The following is an 18,386-nucleotide window of genomic DNA, read 5'->3' as shown; positions in this document are numbered from 1 at the left end:
TTATAAAGCCATTTTAATCCATTTTTAAATTATTAAAATATTGCAGTATATAATTATAGATATTTTATCCAAATATTTCTAGTCTGTAGCATTGTTGGAGATATTTGACATAATACTTGAACTTTAAGTTTATAGGATGACCTGTAATACTAGCTTTCCTAATGGCATTTACATGCAATTATTTTCAGGGAACTGAATCACAATCCATTATGACAAAAATTTATCTGAATTATGTCTTTTTACAGGAACTTTCATTTTATAAGGATAGAGCTAATGCAGTGGGTTCACTGGCCTGTACAGTTTAGTAGACTTTCAAGGTTATATTGGCATTTGAAATTAGTTTGAAGTACACCATTCTGGGTAAAGACCAAATATATTAAATCTGGGCACACTCAGAGCAAGTAGATTGTTTTTGTTTTGTTCTGTTTTATTGCAAAATCAATAGATAATCTGATTTGGTTGGCATCTATGTCATTCAAGATAATGTTAGTTTTCTTTTAGTTGGTATATTTATAGCTTCTAACATTATAAACAATATCCCATTAAATCTAAAATTTGAAAATGAAGATACAGTTCATGGGCATGTTAAAACAAACACTGTTTACAAGAACAGACTCTTGCATAGAACAGTTGCTTTTTTATTGAGTCCACAGGAAAGCTTTGGGGTTTCTCCTCGTGCTGGTTTAACACAGTCTGCTTAATCTCTGGTATAGTTCTGCAGATTTTATTTGGAAACTCAGAAGGGATTTTTGTGTATAAAACTATGATTGATTCTCACAGAGTTGCTATTTCACATATACAAAGTGATTTTTCAGGCCTCTTGTACTGAGTTGTTCTAGGCCAGAGATTGGCCAACTATGGTCCATTTACCAACTCCATCCTGAAGCCTATTTCTGTAAATAAAATTTTATTAAAACATAGCCATCTCCTATTTATTTAGATTATATATGACTGATTATCACAGAAATGGAAAAGTTGAGTAGTTGTGGCAGAGATTCTGTGGCCCGCAAAGCCAAAAGCATTTACCTGATTCTTCACAGAAAAAAGATTTGGGCCAGTGTTTTTCAAAATGTGGTCTCCAGTCCAGCAGCAGAAGCAGCAGCATTTGGGAACTTACTAGAAATGCAAATTTCAGGGGCTACCATGCGCATCTACTGAACGCAAACCTCTGATCCAGTAATCTGTGTGTTTTGAAGAAGCCCTGCTGGAGATTCTGATTCAAACTCAAGTCTGAAAGCCGCTAGCTTAAGTCAAACGTCTTGCTGCAGATGATATGAAATCATCATGGATACGAAAGACTGATAATGATGGATATATTTCAGAGTTAGGTCTTACTGCTGTTTCACGTAAAGTGCATAAGGTAACTGTTGCTTCTGTTATAACAAGCAAGTCCTCACTGGTTGAATTGTGGCAGTCGGGACAATTTTTGAAATGTCACTACAGGAGCTCAGCAGGATTGGCTGTGTTATTGAACATGGAAAGACATAATGAGAAATGAGAAATGTATAAAGTGTTTTTCTTTGCCAGAGAGGTCTTCGTTATCCCTTGTTAATTTAATGAGCAGTTCTTTTGTCCTGTACAGACCAGTATTAATTCTCTAAGAGAGAAGCTTCTTTTCTAAAATGGGAGAAAAATATCATAGTGTTATTTAAGACATTAACTTTAGAGTCACACATAAGGGTTTATTTTCTAATGTGACACTTAAAATGACCAGTGCAGGACTCTGGGTATTATTTTTTTTAATCAAGGACTCAGTTTACTTATTTGAAAAATGAGAATAATGAAAGATCTTACCTTGAGGAGACATAGCAAGTTTTCTTTCTTCTCTCTCTCTTCCTTTTCACTTGGCTTAGGACTATGGTCCTTCTTATTTCAAACTAACCATTTGAGGATAACAAAGCATGTTTTGATCATAGGAGCAAAAATCTCCAGAAATCATAATCATTATTTTTAGAAATAAAAATACATAGCAAGGAACAGCTTGTAAACAAATGACATGAAGCTGGAATTCTTGCAGCGATGTTAGATAGTAATTTGTGTTAGGTAGTAATTTGTCTCACACAATTAGTTGCACACTACAGATTCAATATGGGATCTAGACCAAGAGTTAATGGTCAGCTCCTGTGGAAATCTGCCACTTTAGAAAAATCACCACAGAAAGCCCAATGATAGTGGCTTCCCTTTACTGAGAATTGAAAGAATAGTGGGACTTGACTATAGGATCATCCAGCTACAAGGAGAGCCCTCTTTTATTCGGAGATACTGCAAACAGGAAGGTTTTGCTAAATAATATAATTCACACTACTTCCTCTTATAATCTTTTCTACTCTTTTACAATATTTTCACCATTAGTACCAACATCAGGTCACCAGACATAGCTCTTACCAATTATTTTATGTGAGTTATATCTAGCTATGCTGCATCTAGCACAGCCAAGCAAACTTTTAATAAAAACTGATTCTTCTAGAAGACAGACTGAAACATGCTTAAGCTTCTTCCCATTAAATAATAAAAATAAAACCTTTGCCTTCAAAACCAAAACACCATTCAGCTACAGCCCTATATTCTTGTTCTATTCTCAGGCAAACCTCTCTAAGGAGTCATCTATACTTACTCCATTTCCTTACCCACAACTCACTCCTCCAAATCAATGCAGTCTGGCTCTCAGTCTAATCACTCTGCTGAAACAGCTTTCATTCAGAGCACCAATAATCTCTTTATGATGCTAGATTAGTTTTCTATTGCTATGTAATAAATTGCCACACACTTACTGACTTAAAACAGTTTATCTCAGTTTCTGTGGGTCAAGAGTCCGGGTGGATCCTGGTACCCCTCAAAAAACAAAACAAAACAAAACAAAATAAAACAAAACCCCCAAAACAAAAACAAACAAGAATGGAATGCAGGTAGAGATTAGCCAGGTTCTCTGCCTTATGGTCTCACCAGGCTGACAGTCTCATCTTAAACTCAATTAAGGAAGAAGTCACTTCCAAGCTTACTTAGGCTGTTGGCAGAATTTGTTTTCTTACGGTTCTGTCACCAAGAGTCCTACTTTTTGCTGACTTCCAGCTGAGGGCCCCTTTAAGTTCTAGAGATCTGTAGCCTTTTTGCTGTGTCTACATATGGCTGCTTATGTCACTATTATACTAAAAAACTTATTAACAAATAAAAATCAAACTAAAAAATATTTAAATAACCCACAGGAAAGCAAGAAAAAAGAAATAAAGAAATAGAGAAATGAGAAACCAAGGGGACAAACAAAAACCAAATAATAAAATGGCAGTCATAAGTCTTAATAGATCAATAATTACATTAAGTGTAAATGGTGTAAATACCTCAATTAAAAGGAAAAGCTTGTCAAATTTGTTAAAAAAGCAAAACAAATTGCTGACTATAAAATGCCTTTTAAATGTAAAGATACAAAAAGGCTATTATAAAAGAATAGAAAAAATATTTAAATGAAAGCTTGAGTGACTATCAGTAAAAAGTTGAGTAAAACATTATAAAGAAGATAGTTTCTTAATGATAAAATTATCAGTTCAGAAGGATATAACAATCCTCAGTGTTTATGACTTCAGTTTATTTTTTATAAATTTATATTTTTTTAAACTTTGTTTCAATAGCTTTGCTATGGTCAGTCTTTTCTTTTTTGTTACTCAGTCCAACTTAGTTTTCAATAGGTAAGTAATTCTTGGTAGCATAGTTGTGATTGTGGCCTGTTTAAAAGAAAAAAAAACACAGTTGTTTTCATATAGAGAAGTAGCTACAACATTGTTATTTTTTCTCAAACAATACTGTATAAACTAAAATTCCACAAAGCCTATCTGTTAAGTTTCTGCATAAGAAAAACTTATTGAAGATTTTTTTCTTTATTTTACCTTCTTGTAAAATTTAAACTCCTAATTAAACGCCACTTGCAATGTTGCTTAGAATTTTTATCTCTTAAGCTATTGAGCTTAAGCATTAAGCCCTTAGACAATTAGAGGGTAATTTATTAGGGCGGTTTCTGTCAGATATCAACTGCTATTCTGTCATGGATTCTTCTGATATCATTGAGAGCAGAGAAGAAGAGCAGTGTAGATTTAACTCCAAGACCACTGTAAACCAAAAGTGTTGACACTTCATTTCTTGTTTTACCTGTTATCCCAAATAATGCCCTACATGATTAGCAAGGCTTCTGCAGTATGATTAAATTACATTCATTTATTCAACAAATATCTACTGTGTGAGCGCCTACCATGTGTGTCTCTCCCTATTCTAAGTATCTGTGATACATAGTGAGAAAAAAATTAAAAACCAAAAAGGGCAAAATCTTCCATTTTCAACAGAGCTATGCTCTAGTTGCGGAAAGCAGACATTAAACAAAATAAGTTATTATTCACTAGAAAGTGATTCATACTGTGGGAAAATTGAGCAAAGTTATGGGGGATTTAGGAGCAGAGACAGATTTGAAGGTGATTCTTTTTTCTTTCTTTTCCATTATAGTTTATTACAAGATAGTGAATGTAGTTCCCTGTGCTATACCGTAAGATCTTGTTTATCTATTTTATGTATGTTGGTTTGTATCTGCTAATCACAAACTCCTAATTTATCCCTCCCCTACCTTTCCACTTTGGTAACAAACTATAAGTTTGTTTTCTATTTCTGTGAGTCTGTTTCTGTTTTGTAAATAAGTTCATTTGTATCATTTTTTTAGATTCCACATATAAGTGATATCATATGATATTTGCCTTTCTCTATCTGATTTACTTCACTTAATATGATAATCTCTAGATCCATCCATGTTGCTGCAAATGGCATTATTTCATTCTTTTTATGGCTGAGTAATATTCCACTGTGTATGTATATATACCTACACAATGAAACATGCATACACATCATATATATATATGTATAGATATAAAGATAGATAGATAGATCATCTTCTTTATCCATTCATCTGTTGATGGACACTTAGGTTGCTCTCTTTTTGATTTCAAGTTTTTGTCTTTTCTGGATAGATGCCTGGGAGTGGGATTGCTAGATCATGTGGTAGTTCTATTTTTAGTTTTTTAAGGAATGTCCATACTGTTTTCCATAGTGGCTGCACCAATTTACATTTGGAGGGAAATTTCAAGTAAGGAAAATAGAAGTTTTACAAAAGATGACATATGAACAGGAGGCTGAGGAGTTAGCCACACTAGTTTACAAATTGTAAACTCTATGACTTCTGCATTTAAAATCAACTGGGAGAACCTTCCCATCCAGAGGTTAATTTTGACATGATGCATATACGACATGTGGGGGACTAGTCACCAATACATACTATCTTCTTTCTCAGAAGAAACTATTAAGACATGCTTGCCTTTTTGCAAAGTTTAGAAACTTGCAAAGATGAATACCCAAGTTCAGCTTGTTTGCAGTGCCTTTTCTTCCCATGCAATATTTTGAAACCTTTAATGAGTGCCAGTGATGAGCTGAATGTGAATCTGTCTAATGGCATGATTTCTACAAAGCCTGGTGAGCAAGTGTCTTTGGTCCTGGAGCCCTAGTGTCCTTTACCACGTACTTACTAAGGAATTGCTTAGGCCTATGGAACTACTGCCATTCTTACCTGTTTCACCTGGAGAATTAACCTCAGCGTGTTCCTGGCCTAAAGCACCTGTTATTACTTCAGAAATGTGTGCCTCTAGGGACCTAATGAGCATAAGTGTCTGCCCTTTCAGGACACTTGTGGCAACATGGACTTTCCCAGGCAGGCCTTGAGTAGAATTTCATTCTGCTATACCTTTTTCACAGAGGTGAAATAGGCACATGGTGTTTCGTCTCCTTTGATTATTCTACTGATTTAGGGTAATGTTGCCAGATTCAATACAAGAGACCTGGTTAAATTTGAACTCAGGTAAGCAACAAGTAATTTTTTAGTGAAAGTACATCTCATACAATACTTAACGGCACTTTTAAAATTAAAATTTTCATTCCTTATCTGAAACTCAAATGGGGAGTTTATATTTGAATTCTACAGCAAAACAGAAACAAAGTGTGTGTGTGTGTGTGTGTGTGTGTGTGTGTGTGTGTGTGTGTATGCTTCAAGTAATTTTTATTTGTTTCCTACCTTCTACGCTTAAATTTGTCCAGATTTTCTGGATGCTCTGATACAGTGTCCGCATTCTTCAAGTTGTAGTTCTCAATTGCTGTCACTCTGGACTCTTTATCTGTAGCTTTGAAAGGCCACATCCTCAGTAGTTTCCCAGACCCTGCCATCTCCTGGGGACACACTCCAGATTGCTCTCCAAAATTCTGTCTCTCTGCTCTGGTTAGATTTCTTTAGGCTCCAGTCACGATCGTTTGACTTGGTGCAGCTGAAAACATCTCTCACTTTTCTACTTTCTTCGTTAAGATTTGTCAGAGCAGGGTCTATCCATTTCCTTTTTAATATTTGTTTCTCTCAGCCTGCAGGTTCCCACTTTCTATTTCATATCTGTCTAATGTATCCTATAAAATCTCGATATTTCTCTTAAGGAAAGCTCTCTTTTCCTCCAATGTAATTAGCCGGTTTTCCTTTATTTAGTTTTTATTTTTCTGCTGCTTCTGTTCTGATAATAAAACAGAAGCATGCCTGTTTTCATATCATTCTGATTCCTTTTGGATATCCTAACAAGCTCAATTCTTGAAGACCAAATGCTCCAAACACAGACTTTATTATTTCTTCTTGTAGCCTTTATGTATACAGTCATTTCAATGACTGGCTTGCTACCTTTCTCAGTTCCACCTAGGAGAGGGCAGATTCTCTTTCATTGTAAGGGCTCTCTGTTACTTTTCATCTGTTTATTAGTCAAATGCACTACTCTTCTGTGGGTGCGTCCGCAATAGGTTCTCTGGTTTATAAGGCCATGGACAGTGCTCCTGTGAGTATCCCGCCCAAAGCTCAAGGTCAAATTGCAGTAGCTTAAACACTGTGGCCAATGTCCAGTAAGGTCAGCAAGGCCAGTACATTGTTGATAAAACAGTGCTGTCTGCACAGATCAACCTCTTGCTTGGGGATAAAACCGCTGTGAAGTACAGTAAACCCCCGACCAGACCTTGCATGGCCTCCTTGCTAAAGCCGAATGCCCACTGCCACATGCCCTGGTCCTGTCAAAAACTTCTCCAGGTGCTGTTTATATCACCAACATTTACTTTTTGTCTATGTATGTTTATTACTGATAAAACTGACTTTGGACGATGTGACCCAAGTGCATGGCTACCATGATCGTCCTACAAATTAGCCAGGTAGCTTCATTCCATGGGGCCAAAGCTGTGCACCTGGAAACCTGCAGGGCGAAACCGGATGTCCCAGGCAGGCTCCAGAAGGAAGGGGTATGTGAGTGCAGCGTCCACTCTTAGTTCTTCTTCAGAAACTACCCATCACGTAACTCCTTCTTTATCCATGGAAAAGAGGAAATGGGGCAAGAGCCCAGGAAGTCTAAGGAAAATGCCTCCTCATGGAACCCTGAGACGTGAGCAATGTGTCTTTCCCCTCCTATACCACTCACAACCACGGACCAGCTCTGGAGGGAGTTCTTGTGGGTTCTGTCTGCCATGAAATGACTGCACATCAATATCTAGAACTCCTGTTCCAGCATGGAAGGCCAACCAAGAGCACTTCCTTACCCCTGGTTGGGAAGGGTACTCACACCATGGCAATACCTGCTCTAAAGAAACCCTTCACACATTCTCCTTCTCTTTCAATACTCTGATCCCTTTTAAATAATTGATCTGGCTGGGGGATCCAAAAGCTGCAGAACCTGAACTTGGCTTGCACAGAACACATAGGAGTAGTTCAGAAGAAAGATCCTGGAGCCAAGCTGCCTGCATTTGAGCGACACTACTAGCTGTGACACACAGCTGCCTACTAGCTGTGTGACACAGGCACGTTGCTTAATCTTTCTGTGCCCCAATTTAGTCATTAAAACAATGGGGATGATTAAATTTGTTAATGTATGTAAAGCTCTAAGAATAATTTCTGGCACTACATAATTATTTGCTGTTATTATTACTTTGCAAATTCTGCATACATTGGTCTGACTTTGGAATATCAGCTCTATAGTATCCTGCTGCCTCTACTGAAGTCTGTATTTGAACATCCTGCTATACTTGTGAATACATCTAGTTCTTCTGCCAGTCTATCAAAAACCCACATTCACCTTCATGTCCTGCCCTTACAGCATTGGATAGGAAACCAGAGTAAACCAGCGAGGCTGTGCGATAGTTTCACCTCTGGTGAGGCTGGTTTCACTACTTCATAGAATAACAACCCCTGAAAAAAATTATCCAGGAGCTTGGAGACACATCCAACCTCCTCGCTCAAGTCAAGGGGGAAGAGAAGAGCGAAACAGAAAAAAGGGACAAGGACCTAGAAAATTCTAGGGAACTCAGCAGTAGGAGTTCATGGCCATTCTCTCTCAAAAGCTGTCATTAATGCAATTCATTCAGGTCCAAAGATTCAACATTACCGTCTCCGCATTCTAAGTTTTATTTCTCAGCATAGAGAGAATTTGATCAGCCCAGTTTGAGTCAATTCTCTATGCTCAAGTCCAGAGTCAGACTACGTCTTGTATTAAGGCCATTTCCAGAAAGAAGGAATCCTTGTTGGCTTGACAACTTCCCTGGGGGTGTCCGCTGTAGTTTGGAGCTCATGACCTTTCTGTGCCCCATTGTGGCTACCTCTCTTTTGTTGGCCTCCGGCATCTTTGACTTCTGGCCTGCTGCAGCCCAAGCTGCAGAACCACAGTGATTTGCATTAGGCTCAAGTTATTTTTTTAAATTGTACTAGATAAAACTGTACTTGTGGCTTTAAAATAATGAGTGATACAGACCAAGCCTCAGGAAACTTTCTCTCTAAAGTGTCAAATGAGATGTTACATATGAAGAAACTAAGTATATTAAAAGAACAATAACATGCCAGTTAGAAAATCAGTCTTTCACGCTTATTTGAATAGAGTTAGCATAAAATACCCCCGCCCCCAAGCAGTAACACTATTAATGGAATGCTGTGTTTTGCATTTTGCTTCACTGGAGTCAGCCCTGTAGAGACAAACACTGTGCCTCTGTTCCATATCATCACCATCACTGTGCCCAGTGCCTGGCACATGGAGATGTTTGGTAAAAACTTGCTCAGTGAATGAATAAATGAGTGAATAGCAAAAGATATCTTCCTTTAAAAAATCCATACACTTTAATTTTTGCTGTTTGCTCATATTAAATGAAAAGTCATTAAATTGATAGCATAGTAAAGTCACTAGTGTATTTATGAATTCCTGTTCCTCAGAATTTATAGGTGGACCCAATACCAACTGTCCAGGAGGGGGACATTTCCCCCTTAAGCCTTCTTGAGTTCTTCTGGCTAGAATAATAAGAAGATCGACACAAATCAGATTAACAGGAGAAAAAGAAATAAATTTTAATTTATGAGCACAGAGCTGTCACAGAAGTAGGACCTAAGAAGTAGCCAAAGCAGGCAGCTTTTATACTTTTTAGACAAAGGAACAATATATTTGTGAGGAATTGACAGGACAAAGAAACTTTAGGTTTTGGATGCTCAATTAGTGAAGAATCTAAGCTTGGGGTAGTAAATTAAATAGGTAACAAGGGTTGTTTATATAGACTTCTCTGCCCCTGAATCCTTGTCTCTGGTGATAAGGGTATCCTTCAACTTCCAGAGGCAGAAAGTGTACCTTTCACATGGGAGGAGGTTTATTTTCTGCTTTCAGGGATACGGGGAGGAGACTCAAAGTGTACCTCTTGCATTGGCCATTCTTAAGTAACTTTAATTCAAAATAATACATCACTGAGGCATATTTGGAATGTATTCTAGCTTCCTGGGAAGATTCCCTGGTTTTATTCATTTAAAAAAAAAACTAAACTATTTAATTGGAGCATACTATCTTAGGAAGAGTTGGCTTAATTTATTTTCAAATTAGTACGCAAAGGATATTTATATCAAAGATTTTTCAGTGGTTATCTCCAATACTGTATGGGCCAAAGGGAAGATTATATTTTACATATTGTAATTGTTGGTGTGTCCATGTGGTATAAAGACAAGGTCTTTGCATCAATACTTTCTAAATTCTGTTGTTCATTCATTTACATGTTTTATAACAGCTATCCGAAAACCAGGTATTGTGTTGTTTTATTTTGTATGAATTTGAACATCCTGTCATCAAGACCAAAGCTAAATATTTCTTTTTTAATTTTAAAGGCAAGAATATTTGTGACTTTTTGTGTTATATGGCCCGCACACCTGAAGAGTGAACAGTGTCGCCTATCTGCTCACAGGTCTTCACGCACCATGTTTAATCAAGAACATATTTTCGCTTGTAGCGTTAGACATGTCACATAGCTATCAGTTTACTGTCAGGCAAGACAGAGCACATCGTAAAGTGCATCAGTTCCGACTGCTCCCTTTAGAAGTCAAGCACCACAGATGACAGTAAACATGACAGCTTTTGTCATCAGCAACATTTTTGCTGGCATCCTGTTATTAATAATACTTTGGCTAGACAGTATTACCAGGAATAATCCATGATGGAACAACCATTCCTGCATCATTGACCACAAAATAATTTCTAAGCTTTTTCCAGGGATTTTGTTTTGTTTTGTTTGGCAGACATTTTTTTTCCTCCTTCAGCCAAACTTGTCATAAAATTAATTGGAAAAGGGAAAAAAGAGAAAACAGACTGTTAAAGGCTCACTCTTTAATTCTTGACTCAAAGGCTATGTTTGCCAACTTTTAAGAGCCACCATGTATACTGAAAGATACAGTCAAAACCAAATGTGATAGAGAGGTGAGCTTAAAAATTATAAAGGATGCAAGGGTGAGTTTTGATCAAATGTATAATTATAGCAGTTGGAAAGCATATAAATAAGGTGAATATTTCTGAGGATATGTGAAATGTAGACAGTATTCTAGGCATACTAGAATATGTACTTAATACCCATAGTGCCTTTTTGTGTTAAAAAAAAAAATCGATGACAGTCAGGAAACGGTGAGCAGTTTTATGACTAGCCTTTATCCAGACATGTTTTCCTCTCCTAGTTTCACTTGCAATGTTTATTACATAACATAAGTTATATTTCTGGTGCCATGTGTTGTCTACACCATCATTAAGGAAAGTTCATGGGGTGGCCTGTTCCCCAGCTCACTGATCCATCTGCATAGACTCCAGCCTTCAATTACTGAATGCTTTTCAGTTCCTGTGATCACGTAAAAGGGTCTGAAGAGAAAACACCGGAACGTTTAAATGAATCTTATGTCAGGTCCACAAGCCACATTTCATTTTTACCTTGGCCTGATTTATGGTATCTTGAAAAAGCTCTTGGAAATGGTTCTCTCCTGGCCTCATTTTTAAAGATTATAAGTGGTTAAAAATAGATTTTTTTCCTCTAATTGTTTAACGCTTCAAGACAATAACAAATAAATCTTAACCTCACTTTGTTTCATAAAATTGGTGCTCAGTTTTTCTATTTCAATGGCAAATGGCATAATGATGAATTTTAGATGGGATTATGAGAACTGAGAAGGAGGCTATTTTTTAATCTTAAATTGCAGTAACTAGTTTATCCAAGGATGGCCTAACTTCAGAGTCCTTTAAGACATCCCACTAGTTACATATCTACACATGTATTCTGAGAATTAAATTCTCTGGTCTATAGGAATCCTTCAACAGTTGATATAAATTGTTGTTTCAAATTCACAAAGTTACACAAATATATGCTTATATGTGTATGTACACATATATATCATGTATTTAATGTGGATGTTAACATATATTAACTTCCTTTGAGGCTTGCCTTTTACCTAACATAAAAGTACATCATAGCAAAAGGCTAGTAACATAAAAGTATAGATGGGTAGGTAGATGTGGATAATCATGCATTTGACTTAATCACTATTCGTTATTGAAGGTCTTTCATTTCTTTTCTAAACTTGAAAAAAATAAAGGATTTGGTCAATGCTATTATTTACAGGTATTTTAGGTTCTATAGCATATAAATCAACAAATTAAACACCTTTAGGAATTCTGTATCAGAATTGATGTGCTTCCATGAAACAGATTAAGAAAATGTGTGGCTTCTATTTTTGCCCTGTTGCCTCTCTTCCAGGAAAGCAAAGAAACACATTTCCAGGCTAAGTTGCAGTAAATTTATTAGTCTTATAAGATCTTTTCTTTCTTTTCCTTTGTATGGTTCCAATTTTTTCTTTGCTTAAACTAGTTTGTACCTATCTTTTATTATAAGCCTCCTCAAATCCTTTTATGAAGAAGATAAAGAAAAGGAAATAAAATGATAATAAAATAAAAGGCCTATTTTTTGTGCACTTTATTAGTTCAGTGAGTTCAAGTTCTTATCAAGAACTTGCTATGTGCACAGTTCTGTTTTGTTTTTATTAGTCACTTCATGTAGAATAAATCTCTTCTCTTCTTACGGAATAATCCATCTAGTTGGGGAAGCAAAAAAATTTTCAAAAGAAAAATCAATCAGAATAATATTTTTCAATATGCAAATTTCTATAGTAGCCAAGACCTGAGACCTTATTTATACTTGATGATTTAGAAAACATTTGTAAATAAATATACATTAGCATTTTAAATGCAAAAAAGATAATCAAGTACATTTTATGAAGCATTTAAAAGCCATTTGCAAATTGCAGAATTACCAAATTGAGTAAATTGCCATAATTTTGGCTTTGGGCAACTTTAATTTCTTTGAGCTTCCATTTTCTCATTATAAAATGGGAAATATTCTACTACTTCACAGTGACTTTTGTTGCGTGTAAGTTTTAAATGATATAGGGTGGCTTTTGTGTACATTCAACACTATAGCTATTTGCAATTTTTAATTAGTTCTCATTTTATAAAAGTTACAATTTTTGACTTAAACCTAGTTTTTCAGCATTTTTAAAAAGCTGAACATACAAATCATATTCTGTTTATGAATCTGGTAAGTTTTAACAATCACTTGAAAATTTTATTATTTAAAATTTTTGTTAAATTAAAAAAATCTATTTTTATTTTCTTTGTAAATCTAATACATTTTATCTTCTTTATTAAGTATTTCAAACCCAGATCTAACAAGCAAAACCTCCCCGAGGATTTAAACTATTCTTGCAAACCTAATCAATTAAATGTATAAAAATAGCAAATTTCAAGTTTTTGTAGGCATTCCAGTATTATTTTTTTAGCCAAGTAAGTAAAATTGTCCTGCATACTTTAACTAAATGTCACAACTCAATAAATGATTTATTTCTCGCTTCATTTGGAATCCTTGCCCTTATGCCCTCATATGTCAGTCTTTTGAGTATTATAAACACTTTTAATATCATTTATAAAAATTTCCTAACATTAAATTTTAAAATTATGAATGGAAAAGGGTTTTCTTTAAGATCTCAATTATTAATTTGTAAACTTTCCCAGAATTAGAAACACACTTCTTATACAACTTTTACCCTTGTAATAGCAACACCAAACTCTAGTGTTTACAATAACAAAGGTTTGTTTTTCACTACCATTACATGTTGGCTGTGTATTGGCCAGGGCTCTGCTCCATCATCTGTTTGTTATAGAATCTAGAAAGAAAATGGAGCCCATAACTAGGATTTGCCAGAGGAAAGAGCACTGATAGAAGCACAGGCTGGCTTAAAGCTTCCCCTTGGCTTGCACTAATTAGCCTGTGATTCACATGGCCTCGGCTAACATCACGGGGGCAGGAAGTATGGAAGTATGATCCTCCCATAGGAAGAAGCACCCATAAAGGGGAGCAATAGTACAAGGAAATGCTTCAAATATTTTTGATTAATCAATACACTCTACCACATCTGTCCTCCAAATAAAACAGTCATATTATTATCTACTTATTTCTTATGTAAACTTTCACCCTATACTCAGACTGCATCTCTTTTCTTTCAGTAATCTTGTGACTGCATGACTGAATGCAAAATTATTTTCATGCTTCGGTCAGGCCCTACAGGCATGCTAATGACCCAGTCCTAAGGCTTAAATGAGATCATGGAAATGAAAGCATCTTCCGAATACATTGTTTTCTTGCTCTCATTTCCAACTTCATTTTTCCTGGTTCCATTTTGCTTGTGTAGTTGTGTGTTTTCTGTTCGGGCCCAGCATCTGAAGCAAAATCACTCATCATGCCTGAGTAAAAGGAATTTTGCTGTCCTGTCGTCAGTTATCCTGAGTTCCAGTCATTTTGGCCTCAGAAACAGTCTCGCATGCACAATCACTAACACTCACCCGTCTGACTGCTCTGGAGATTATATTCACATTCATTTAGTCTTTAATATTGGACTTTTCAGACGCCAGATCACACTGTTTTCTCATATTGCACTAACTGTTCACATCAAACTAGCCAGATGATAGAAAGACTTGAAAGTCAGGCAGAGAAATTTAGATTTAATGATGTAGGAAATAGGAAATAATTGAGTTTTCTGAGGTAGGAAATAAAAAAAAACAGCATGGTGTCATTATCACAGTGTGATAAAAGAGTATGAGATTTTCTGTCAGACCTTCCTGGACTGGAATTCTGTCACCACCAATATGGCCTTAGTATTCCCATCCAGTAATGAAGATCACCCTACCTATCTTATAGGGCTGTCATTCAGTAGTTGATTCAACAAATACTGGGTTCCTGCTTTGTACTAGTCCTTATTAAACAAAATAAACTCTGTTCTTGACCTCATTTACCTCACAGTCTAGGAACAAATATAGAGAATATATAAGAAAAGAAGCAAATTAATAGTGAACAACTATGATAAGGGCTCCGAAGGAAGGGAACAAGTGGTGGAAAACTGGGGTATGTGTCTTTAAATTAAGTGATCAGGAAAAATCACTCTAAATCAGTGATATTAGTGAGGAGTAAATGAGAAGCAGGTTCTGTAGCTGTTGGGGGCCCTCCCATGTCCTCCTGACCATTAACATTCTACTAGGTGCTCATGGCATCTACGTGATGCACTGTCAGATTTTACTGGAAATCTTCTTTCAGCTTGTGTCCAGTGCAGCCTGGAAGTACAGAGGAGTTAATGGCTCCAGGTGCAGACTTCAGTCACTGACAGATGAAAGCTGGAGAATAAACAGCCTGCCTTCCTCATCCTCTAAGGGCTCCCCCTGAGGTATATTCCATATAGATGAGCCTTAGTTGCCCAGAATGGTAATTGCTTCATTACACACCCATTCCTGGCTTCCTTCCCTTCCCTGTCGCACTTCTTTTCTCCTGGTGTTTTCTTAGATTGCCTCCTAAATAAAGTATTTATTCTCAGATCTTTGTCTTAGGCAGAATCTGCTGCCAGGGGAGACCAACCTGAGAGAAGTATCATCTCCAGGATAGTATCTGGAATAAAAGATGCATTCAGTAAATGTTAGGTCTCCTTTTCCTGAGCCTTGCTCCCTGTGTCAGACACATTTGATGAAGTGTTTTAGGAAGTTATATCTAGTCTGTAGTGTAGTCTTGGAGGTAGCTAGCATCCTAGAGACCAGTGAGGAAGCGGACTGTCACTTTAGAATCGACAAAAAGCAACAGAGACCCAGACAGGCCAAGATGAGATGCCAGTGAAATTACATTATGGTAGCCCATTTATGACTCTCACTAAACAATGTATGTCCTGCTGGAACACACGGTTCTATGGAATGCTACAAAAGGGTAGTGGTGTCATAAAAATACTCCTGGGTAAGAGGAATTATATATACTATTAGGCCAATAAAAGTAGGGTGAGAGATCAGCAAAGTGTTCTGTGAAGTTGGTTAGAGCTTCCAGACCTCCTGCTCTTGCCTGTCATACCTGGCCTGCCAGGTAGCAGTATCACAGCACAACGTGAAAGGACCTCTGGTCTCCATCCACACTCACAAAAGCACCACATGTACACATATAATGCATAAAATTCAAGTAAAATCAATGTGCTTGCTATATAAGTGCATCTTCAAGTCAAAGATTCTTTGTCCTCTCTTTCAACTCCTTTTCCACTTCTAAACCAGCCTTACACAGATAATTTGAAGATTCTATCACTTCTTGGAAATTTTAAAAGTTAATTTCCTACCAGGACCTACAAGGTCTGATCTGTCACCTTATCTTTCTAACCTATTCCTGGGTCACTCCCCCTCACGTTGGTTAGGCTTAGGCACACTAGTCACATACCTTGGTGTCTTTTTGAGTGTTGATCTTTCTCCCTGGAATTTTCTTATCAGCTACTTATATATTTCTCTCTGTCTCATTCCTTAGGTGTCTGCTCAGATGTTACCTTCTCAGGAAGGTCTTCCCTGACCACCCTTGTCTGACAAGATGTAACAGTCAGCTATTACTATAGTAATGCTGCATAACTAAAAACAACAACAAAATCTCAGTGGGATAAAATAATGAGCATTTATTTAGCCCAAATGCCTGGAGGTTACCTGTGGGTGTGTTGAGCCAGGTTGGACTTTGTTTGTTGGTTCTCATTTGGGTTTGTTCATGTCTGAAGTCAGTTGGACGTCAGCTGATCTAAAGTGCCTCCGTTGTACAACTCTGCTCCATGTATCTTTCGTTTTCATCCTAGGATCAGTGGGCTATTCCAGACGTGTCCTTTCATAGCCCTTACACATGGCAGAGGTATAACAGTATGAACAGAAACACACAAGGGTCTTTTAAGGCGTAGACTCAGAACTGGTTCACCATGACTTGCACCAATTCTATTGCCAAAGCAAATCACAGAGCCAAACCCAACATCAGTGGTAATATAGGAAACATGAAGAGTGGGAAGGGAATATTTCTGAACCATGATCCAATCTACTACAAAAAGTCTCCTTTGTTATTTTAGTTCAGAGTACTCATTTTATTCCCTTCCATGCAATTGTTCTTTGTATTCAATTGTTTAATATCTGTCTCCACCATGAAACTTTGTATTAGAGAGAAAGAAAAAATAGACTATACTATGGTAACAAATTATCTGAGTAGTCCTAGATATCAGCAGTTTAAGGCAAGAAAGTTTACTTTCGCCCTCATGTCACAATTCAGTGCAGACTGAGAGGCACTGCTCCATCCTACCTCTGTCAACTGAGTCTGTGAAGCTCCCCCAGGCAGAGAGAGGACAGAAAGATCAAATCAGATGATTCTTTCCTGGGCCAGGCAGAGAAATGTTTTCTATTGCTTTTACCCACCATTGTACAAAACTCCATCAATGGCCCCGATCCAGCTATAGCAAGAGGTAGGAGGCAAAGAAATCTAGCTTTCATGCTATCCCGGAAAAGAAAATGTTGTGGTGAACATACAGCTCTGTTTCCACTGAGACTGTGCAGTCTTTGATGGCAAGATGTGCCTCTGGTACCATAAAGCCTGGCAAATAGAAGCTCATCACTTTGTTCAGTGAATGAATAAACAACTCCAATAATGAACTGACTTCTAAGTCAGTTTTTTTTTTTTTAATGAAAAGAGAATAATGACACATACCTAACAGAATCATTGTAAAGATTAAAGTAGTCCCTGTTTTGGGGTGTTGTTTTGTAGGAAAGATATACTGCCTATGGGCCTATCTTAGTTTATGACTTCAGTGCTATTTCAAAAATGCTTAAGGACTATTATTATTGTGTAAAAATTTTGGTGACAATAATGGGGGAAAATTATGCATGCATGTATGAATGTGGATATGTGAAGCAAGACTTTAAGTTTCATTTCTTAAGATGATGGTCAAGAGAATTTGTTCTACTAAAAAGTCAAGACGGGAGATTTAAAGCAAAAAGGTGCAGAAAGGGTGGCCCCATCTAGCCCAGAATCTTCAATACTACTGTAGGGCTTCCTTCTCTTGCCAACACTACCAGGTCAAGCAGCTCTATACTTGTCTATTCCTCCCCATCTTTATAGAATTTAAGAGATTTGGAGAGCAAAGTAAATGAAAAAGAAACAATGAAAGCCTTAGAGTGATTCATGAGACTGCAATTTTTTTCCTGTCTTTTTGACTGGCCTTAAAGTAAAACATACGCATGGATGAAACTTAAGGAATCTTGGTTTTGTTGAGTGGTATTTAATTAAAGTTTAATAAAATGCATAAAATGCCTAGGACATCCAAGGCACTGACTGATCACTGAGTCAGAAGCCTCCATGAACTCCCAGATTGTGTTGAGTAGCCCTCCTCCAGGCTCCCACAGTACAACATGAACACTTCGGTCATATCATGCCTCAGATTATATTTAAATCTGCTTTGGATCCCTGCCCCTCAATGATGAACTCATCTGCGGGGCTTATTCATAATTTATCTTAGCCTTATATTGAGGCCTTGGTCTTGTATGAATTCTGTTTTGCCCTTTAGTTTCTGAAAGGGCTTCATATCTGGACTTTTACGCTCTGCCTTTAAACTCAAATGATTTACAGAGCAACTTCCAAGCCACCTTTGCTCT

General features: G+C 36.9%; 1 protein-coding gene across 1 annotated transcript in view; it reads left to right on the top strand.

Annotated features, from left to right (window-relative positions):
• Window positions 1–18,386, top strand: part of LRRC7 (leucine rich repeat containing 7) — a 426,756-nt gene that overhangs the window by 98,468 nt on the left and 309,902 nt on the right. The window lies entirely within an intron of this gene.

Source organism: Vicugna pacos, chromosome 13 (assembly GCF_048564905.1).
Source record: "Vicugna pacos chromosome 13, VicPac4, whole genome shotgun sequence".
Lineage (NCBI taxonomy): Eukaryota > Metazoa > Chordata > Mammalia > Artiodactyla > Camelidae > Vicugna > Vicugna pacos.
Note: the sequence above shows the minus strand (reverse complement) of the source record. Positions and strands in the feature narration are given on the sequence as shown.